We start from the raw sequence: 9,562 nt of genomic DNA, 5'->3' as shown, positions 1-9,562 counted from the left end.
TCCCTGGGAAAATTCTGGAGCAGATTATAAAGAAGTCAATCTGTAAACACCTTGAAATCAATGCGGTAATCACTAGACGTCAACATGGATTTGTCAGGAACAAGTCCTGTCAGACTAATTTGATCTCATTTTTTGATAGGATAACCTCCCTTGTGGACTGTGGGAATGCTGTGGACGTAATATTCTTGACTTCAGCAAAGCTTTTGACAAAGTGCCCCATGATATTCTGATTAACAAACTAGCTAAAAGTGGGCTAGATGGAACAGCTATTAAGTGGATTCACAGTTGGCTACAGAATCGAACTCAAAGAGTACTTATCAATGGAACCTTCTCAAACTGGGGAGAGGCAACGAGTGGGGTACCGCAGGAATCAGTCCTGGGCCCAGTGCTCTTCAACATTTTTATTAATGATTTGTACGAGGAGGTGCAGGGAACGCTTATCAAATTTGCAGATGACACAAAATTGGGTGGGATAGCTAATACCCTGGAAGACAGAAACAAACTTCAAAGTGATCTTGACAAGCTGGAGCGTGTTCAGAGGAGGGCAACCAGGATGATCAGGGGTCTGGAAACAAAGCCCTATGAAGAGAGACTAAAAGAACTGGGCATGTTTAGCCTGGAGAAGAGAAGATTGAGGAGAGACATGATAGCACTCTTCAAATACTTAAAAGGTTGTCACACAGAGGAGGGCCAGGATCTCTTCTCGATCCTCCCAGAGTGCAGGACACGGAATAACGGGCTCAAGTTAAAGGAAGCCAGATTCCGGCTGGACATCAGGAAAAACTTCCTGAGTGTTAGAGCAGTACGACAATGGAATCAGTTACCTAGGGAGGTGGTGGGCTCTCCCACACAAGAGGCAGCTAGACAAGCATCTGTCAGGGCTGCTTTAGGGTGGATTCCTGCATTGAGCAGGGGGTTGGACTCAATGGCCTTGTAGGCCCCTTCTAACTCTGCTATTTTATGATTCTATGAATTAACAGGGAAATTAACAGATAATTAGCTCAATTTGACAACTGGTCTTGTAGAAGTTATAAATTGGTGGATCTGATAAATTGGCTAATCCGTCATAACCTTACTCATACTAAGGTGAAGCTGTATAGATGGTAGTTACATACATACTCCTTTCAACCAACCAATCATACACATCCAACTAGCACAGTCACAAAAAGAAAAGGAAAAAAAGGTAAGAAAAGTTTGTGGTAATAGCTGGCCCTGGTCATAAAAAGGACATCAGGCTAGCTGCTGTATAAAAGCAGCTAGATTCATACACACTCCATCTGTCACATGGAATCTCACATACATTCCTCCCCTCTGTCTCTAACCCAGAGGGTAACCCACTTCAAGCCACCACAGGCTCTCACGCTGAGCAGAAGAAGCAGGCCTAACGCACAAACAAACAAACAGGGAAGAAAGGAGCAAAAGAAGAAAACAAAAATGGGAGGCGCCCTCGTGGCGTTCCAAAGGGGCAAACGAAAGGGGCTGCCCCCTTGTGTGTCACCCCCTTCGAGGACACCCCTGCTGGGGCAGCCCGCTGGTGGCAGCTTCCCACCCCGCAGCAAGGCCACAGATATTTGTGTCTGGGCCTGAGATTGTCCAATGCCCAAGAGATTGCCAGGCAAGCTGGGTCTTCCAGCAGGTGTTTTGATTCAATACACTTGGTGAGAGTTCCGCCATCAAGATTACTGGAGATGGGAATGGGCAGTTGCAAAGATGTTCTTAAAGCTACAGGTCTCAAAGCAGTAGTTCTTAAAGCAGCACAGTTGCTTAAAAACTGCCACAGCCTGTCCTCTTTCCAACTCCTGTCCTCTTTCCACAGCCTGTCCTCTTTCCAACTCCTGTCCTCTTTCCACAGCCTGTCCTCTTTCCAACTCCTGTGCTCCTCACCAGCACAAGTGTACAGTCCAGAGCCCTTCCCAGCCCACAGTGAGGCCGGTGCTGCTTTATACTGCTCCTTTATTCCTCTTCTGAATCAAAGGACCCAGCTCAGGTTAGGCATCAAGCCGCAACTGTCCCTGTGGCACACCTCTCTTCTATCGGGACCCACAGCTATACAGCTCAGCATCCTAGCCCCAAATCTCCCGTCCACTGCCACCATTTACCTGTACCATTTCTAGGTACTCCAAGGACCACACCAGTTTAAATTAAATGTAATTTATTACATTTGCACAGGTAAATAAAGCTTGATTGTTCCCTCAGTTGAACAGTGACATTTCAAATTTAAACTAACAGTTCTCCTTCCTTCCAACTAATTCCACCCAAATAACAGACCCTTCCTAACTCTAGTCCAGCCTTCCTCAACCTGGGGCGCTCCAGATGTGTTGGACTGCATCTCCCAGAATGCCCCAGCCAGGCTGGGGCATTCTGGGAGTTGTAGTCCAACACATCTGGAGCGCCCCAGGTTGAGGAAGGCTGCTCTAGTCAGACCTTCTCAGTCAAAATCCCGCCCACCCCCTCTCCTGTCAGCAAAAGCCTCTATATACCCACACAGTCCTCTGACTCCTCCCATTCTCACACAGCCAGCCAACCCAGGCGCTCCACACAAACATCCAATCAGCACTCTCCTTCCTTCTGGGCACTCCCTTTCCTCCCTTCCAGGGCTCTATACTTACCAAAGTACTGTAAGTACAAACACCGCGAGTACATTCTTTAAACATTTTAAATAATTATATTAATAAACATGTATAGCAAACTTTACAACACACTCGAGAGCTTTGGCTATAGGATGGTATATACATGTAATAAATAAATAATGCAGTGGAATATTGCTTACACTGTTTCAGAGGTTCAGAGTAGGTAGACCCAGCCCTCTACCACAGCACAGTCTCCCCTGGGGTTCACTAATGACACAGACCTACATCTAGCTCAGTGCCATTTTTACAGCAGATAGTGGCCATAAAAACAAAAGCATGGGTGGCTGAGCGGGTGCACATGCGCACACACACACACATGCACACACACATGCGCGCACACACGCACACACAGTGCCTGCAGTTAGGGTGACCATTTGCACCGGAAAAGTCTAGAGACCTCTGGGGAAAAAGAGACAACTGGAGCAACCGGACTTTAGGCCCAACTTACCAGGAAAATGGGTGCCTGGTACTGTAAGGATGGTAGGCCTTTTTGTTTTTTCCCCAGGAAGCTGGAAAAGCATTTCAAATCTTGCGCAAGTGGCCAAAAAGTCCTGGCAGCCTCATTCTGTGCAGCAGCACAGCAGCAGCGGCAGTGTGTGTGGGAGAGCTCTTCACTCTGCAGCAGCAGCAGCAGGAGGAGGAAGAAGAGGAAGATGACGGATGGAGGAGGCACTGGACAGAGGCACCGAGGGACAGTGGCGGTGACCGGCAAGAGAAGTGGAGGAGGAGGACCAGGCAGCGGGAGAAGGAGCAGAAGGGGGAGGAAAACAATGGTGGCGCAGCGGGACCAGAGGAAGCACCGGACGACGGAGGCACCGAGGGACAGCGGTGACCAGCAGAAGAAGCGGCAGCGGCAGAGCAGGCGGCGAGAACAGCAGCGACCGGCGGGAGAACCTGCGGCGGAGGATCAGGTGGCGGCACCGGAGGTGAGAAGAGGAGGACAAGATCAGCTGCAGCGGCGGAGGACTAGGCCAGCACCACCACCAATGCAACGCGGGAAGGTTCGTGCTGGCAGCACAGCCATCCTCCTTTTTAACTCAGCTGGCGTGGCACACGCGGCTAGATTTTTAGGCATGCCTGGCCTGGGCCTATAATTCTATGACCCCAGCCGTGTGGCGCATGTGGCTTAATTTTGGGGCATGCCTGGGCTGGGCCTATAATTCTATTTTTTTATTTATTAATTAAATTTATATACCGCCCCATAGCCAAAACTCTCTGGGCGGTTTACAAATTCTAGTACCCTGGGCTTCCAATAGGCCATCCCTCAGCCAGGTGGCGCACACGGCTTAATTTTTGGATGATGATGATGATATTGATAATGATGGTGATTATGATAGATAATGGTGATAATGATGGTTCAGTGAGGGTGAGAGGAGCAAAGCTGATTAATTCACTAGGACTCCTCTTCAGGCAAATTTTAAAGATGCTTTATTTAATCTTTAAGCCTTGTTTTATAAATTTGGTAGGAGTTGAAGACTGAAACATCTAGAGAGCACCAGGCTGGGGACAGCTGTTGTTGATAGGATCAGCATATGAAAAGGAGGACAGGTATCATTACTCCTGTATCATTAACAGTAGTATTGAAAAGGGATTGCAGCAGTTAAAGCTGCAGGACAGGAGTCCTGCCCTCTTTTGAATCTGGTCACAGCTCCTGCAGCTTAAACTGTTGTGATGAACAGGGTGTTACGTGCATACAAAACAACACCTGCTGAAATTCCCTTTTCTACACAACTCTTGAAGATGCATGAGCCCTGTCCTCCTTTCCATATCGTCATCCTATAAGTAATCTATTATCTCCATGGCCCAAGGAATTATATTGGGGTGGGGAATATTTCCCTTTTTGTCTGAATTGTAAGACATGTGTGAGAGCCAGTGTGGTGTAGTGGCTAGAATATCAGACTGGGAGTCGAGACATCCCAGTTCTAGTCCACACTCGGCCATGGAAACCCACTGAGTGACTTTGGGCCAGTCACAGACTATCAGCCCAACCCACCTCACAGGGTTGTCGTTGTAAGGATAAAGTGGAAAGGAGGATTATGTACGCCATCTTGGGTTCCTTGGAGGAAAAAAAAAAGGCCGGGATATAAATGCAATAATAATAAATAAATAAAAGTGATGGAGGCCACGCCCCCTTGGGGTGGCCACGCCTCCTGATGGCAGCCATATTGTCCTCCTTTTTGGTTTCCAAAATATGGTCACCCTACTGTAGTTGCTCTCCAGGGTGGCAAATCCCCCTTCGCTGCAACAGAGGCCTTTTCAGTTAGCTGCCCGCAATGAGAGAGGCTCTCAGGCCTGGGTTTCAGCTGCCCATACTTGAATCCTCAAAGGCCTGTCAGGAATTAAGCGGCATCATTCACATCCCTTGCTGGGAGCCAAGATCACACCTCCTCTGCCCCAGTCAATCCAGAGCACAGAGGAAGCTGCTTTATGCTCAGCTGGAGCATTGGTCCAGCTAGCCCAGTATTGACAACACAGTGGACTGGCAGTGGGTTTCAGGCAGGGTTTTTTCCAGCCCTACCTGGAGATGGAGCCATGGATTGAACCCGGGACCTTCTGCATACAACACAGGGCCTCTGCCCCTTAGCTACAGACCCTCCCAGAATGGACCACAGTGAAGCCCAAGCAGGGAACAAATGTGTAAAAAACCAAGAAGTGCTGTGCTGGATCAGACCAAAGTGCAGCACTTCGTTCCCACCGTGGCCAGCACGATGCTCCCAAGGGAAGCCCACCAGCAAAGCACGGGTGGAAGAGCACCCTCCCGCTCATGCTCCCAAGCAGGAAGCTTTGAGAGGCACGATGCCTCTGATACTGTGGCCAATACACAGCCGTCATGACCAGCAACCAGTATTTATTTAGAAGATTTTACACCCACCTTTCAGGGCACACAACCCTCACAAGGTACTATGCAATATTACAAAAACAGGAACATAATTAAATACACAGACATTCAGCAGCAGGAGCAGCTAGTGATTTTAGAGCACAAAATGTACACTGGAATAAATGAGTCTTCAGGATTTGGGTGTTTTTTTTTTTTTTAAAGCCAGCCCTAATAAGGCATGGGGCAGGCGTTCCAAAGCTGCTGGGCCATCACTGAGAAAGCCCTGACCCCAATACCTGCCGGCCTAATGGCTCAGGGAGTAGGGACTCTAATGCTGATCTAAATGCTTAGAGGCACTCCTAGAGTCCCAAACCATTTATGGCTTTAAAAACCAAAACTACCACCTTCAATTGAGCCTGGAAACTAACAAGCAGCTAATGGAAATGGCACAGAACAGGAGCAACATGATCCATGTGGCAGCTAGAACACACGCACAAGCGCTCCAGCTGCCACATGCTGTACCAGTTGCAATTTCTGCAAGGGCAGCCCCGCATAGAGCACATTACAGTAATCTAACCTGGCTATAACCAAGGCATGTGGCACGACAGTTAAGCCAGCTTTTTTGAGATAGGGCCACAGCTGCTGAACTAGCCTTATCTGTTAAAAAGTATTCCTGGCAGCTGACACCACTTGTGCCTCCATAGAAAGCGCAGAATCCAGAAGTCATTCCAGACAGTGTATCTGGTCCTTCAGGGTGAATGTGACCCCATCCAGAGTCAGGTCTAAAATCAGTGGTTTTACCAACCCATAGAATTTTATTTTAGCCAGTTAAGCTCCAACTTGTTAGCCCTCATCCATCCCAATACTGCCCCCCCCCCACACACACACTTTGCCTCCCTGGGATTGGAGGGTGGAAAATATTGATGCACCTCCATCTCAGAATGATTTCTCCCAGAGGTTTCATGTAGACGTTGAAAAGTGGGGAGGACAAGATGAAAACCTCAGGGCACCCCAAATGTCAATAGCCAATAGAAGTCACCCAGCATCACCTTTTGGAGCCACACACAGAGAAGGGCTAGAAACACTGCAACACCATGCCCCAAGCCCCATCCTAAAGAGATGGTCCAGAAGGATAACATCATCAATGGTATCAAAAGCATGAGAGGTCCAGGAGAACCAATAGGGTCAGACACCCTCTCCCATTCATCCCCCAGGATCTATCACCCCCCAGGGCAACCTTGTGATTATGGAAAGCCTTTTCCTCCATGAATTTGTCTAATCATCCTTTGCCTGCTGGCATTTCTTTTGATGCAGGTTTGTTTTCCTTTTTGTTCTCCTCCTTTGGGCAAGACCCAGTTTCTGAAGGAAGTGTTCATATCTCTAATAGCTTCCTTGACCCTGCTTATCAACCAGTGCTGACCTCTTTGACCTGGTGCTACTTTTCCTGCCCTGTGGATTAATGTGTTTTTGAGTAACGCTGAAGCATTTTAGAGATATTTAACCTTCTTGGCTTTCTCTTTCAGCTTTTTTCTTTTGTTTCCAGTCCCCCGGTAAAACTCATCTAGCAATTTTTCACATACATATAAACTGCACTTGCTAGCACTAGGTCACCGTTTCTAATTGGTAAAAAAAACACCACCACATCTCCCATTGAGCTCCCCCTTCGTCCCAGAGCCTATGAGCCAAGACTGGTCCTCCCATAGCCAAAGCATGGCACCATTATGTCTCTCTCCTGCTCCCTCTTTCAACCTCCCCCCTGGACCTTTCTCCTCCCCACTTTCTTTTTCCCAGCAGTGCTCGGCTTGGGTTGGGTCCTTTGCCTAAGCCCAACCCAATTCAACCCATCAATAGTTTCCCTCTTTTGTTGTCAAATGAACTTCCTTTGAGAGGTCAGGACAGGGCATACTGACTGCTCTTTCACACGCACATCCTACTCGTGTCCAGCACCTCGTCTGCAATCCCTCCTGCCTCATTATGGAAACCTGTCTTGTTGAGAAAAAGCTGTGCACCAAGGTGAGGGGGGTTCAGCCCTGACTGTAACGCTGAGCAAACGGGAAACATCTTCAAGCCAAGTCTCCCACTAATTGACCAGGGGGAGGCTGCAGAATGGGGCAGGGCTTCCAAGCAAATGCCGAATTAAAAGATAGGCCAAATTAGAACACACTCACACAAGTACCCTACACAACAGAGAGAACAGAGTAGGGGGCTACCATTTGTAGAGGGAAGACCTCCTGATCAGGGCTTTGTAAGATACCTTTCCTTGGATTTGACGTTGGGGATCGGGGAGCATCGGAAGTCCTGAGGTCTTGCCAAAGAAAAACAGACGGTGCAGCAGGTCTTTTCTGAGGCAAAGCAGGGGACTCTGGGCAAGAAGGGAGAATAGCGGGCTGGCAGAAGCACCACGTTCCACGGCTTAGTGGCTCCCAGCTGGGCTAATGAGTGCCAGTGGAGGTTAACTGGGGCTTGTCTGCAACCAACAGGAGGAGATGTGTTTGCCAGATCCAGAGCCCTGCTGGGAGCAAGGAGGCAGGAGACCGAGCGATTCCACCCAAGGTGCCCGCCTCGGCTGGCCAGGACTTCAGAGGTTTCAGCTGCTTGGTTACCAGAACCAAGCTAATTCAGCAGCATTTGTCTCTGGATGGCATGGGATTGGAGCCCTCAGTTTTCTAGGGTAAAAACAAGGGCTTCAAAGGCGCCCTAGTTGTGAGACTCCACATATCAAGAACACAAAAGGGTGAGAGGAAGAGTCTCCTGAAGAGTCTACAGAAATTTCAGGCCAACAGACAGTGCAAAAGCTCTGGAGTCCCAAACGGGCCATTGAGGTGGGCAAGGCCATCGAGGCAGGGATTCAAGGGGATTCAGAATGTGACCTCTCCAAAAAGCCAGGAAACTCCTCACCAGCTCTCGCACCTGTGATTAGACCAGAGGGGTTGGGGGATCGCTCAGGGCTGGAATAGGGATACAGAACTGGCAATCCAATGGTTGCCCCCCCTCCACACAGCTCGAACCCGGGGGCTCTGGATTAGGTGCTGTTCTGATTGAAGTGATTTTGCTAAATGAAGCTTTGCATAGGAATGCTTTGGGCAGCATCACTTGCTTTATCATCCTGTCAGGTTTCCCTACCTTTCCCTGACTTGGCTCTTGAATTTCTTAGTGACATACCAAAAGTGTTGCCAAATACCATAAATACTACAACAAAAACTCCTGGACAAACTGGGCTGGTTCACACCTTCAAATAAGCCATGGGGGCTGCAGCATGTGTGGGCAGCCACTTTGAATAGTCAAGCCATGGCCACAGCTTGTCATGTTATCTGAACCCAGGCAGTGGGGATTGTGCGAGGGTTAAACCCTCACATAACCCATGGCCTGTTCTAGGGTTGTGACTGGATTCAGACAATACCAGCCAGCTGTGGCTTGAATAATGCAAAGCCACGGTGGGTTGTGGTGATTGCGTAAATCAGCTCAGCAGCCCTCTCCAGATGTCTCTGGCATCGACCATGTCTTACTGTATGCTCATGGCCCATTTCCACCTCCCCTCTCCCCATTGAGACCATGGGAAACATGATTGCATTCATCCCCTTGAGCCTGAACCAGACACTCCCCAGCCCCTATCAGGTTTCCTGAGTGCTCTGTCTCCTTTTTCATATGTAGAACCAGCACGCTGGTTCCAATTTGGTTCAAGTGGAGTCTGTCCCTCTTGTACAGGTCCAGCTTGTCCCAAAATGTTACCCAGCACCTAACACATCTGAATGCCTCCTCCTTGCAGCAGCATCTCATCCACACACTGAGAACCCTCAGCTTTGCATGTCCAGCTGGCCTTATGCCTGGAACAGGCAGCATTTCATGAAAGCTTCCTTGGAGATCTTGGCTTTCAACTTCCTGCCTAGCAACCTAAATGTGGCCTCCAGGACCTTACAACTACATCTTCCTCACTTGTACCACAACCACTGATTCCATGCCAATTCTAGTTAGATGACATTTTAATTGTATCTCACACCATGAACCGCCCTCCCTGACACACACCTGCTGGAGGCACCAATCTCAGGATGAGAGGATATCTATTTGTTTAAACCTGCCCCACCCCAAAACATGCACGCACACGCACACGCACACA

The sequence above is a fragment of the Elgaria multicarinata genome, chromosome 13 (genome assembly GCF_023053635.1).
Source record: "Elgaria multicarinata webbii isolate HBS135686 ecotype San Diego chromosome 13, rElgMul1.1.pri, whole genome shotgun sequence".
Taxonomy (NCBI): domain Eukaryota; kingdom Metazoa; phylum Chordata; class Lepidosauria; order Squamata; family Anguidae; genus Elgaria; species Elgaria multicarinata.
Note: the sequence above shows the minus strand (reverse complement) of the source record.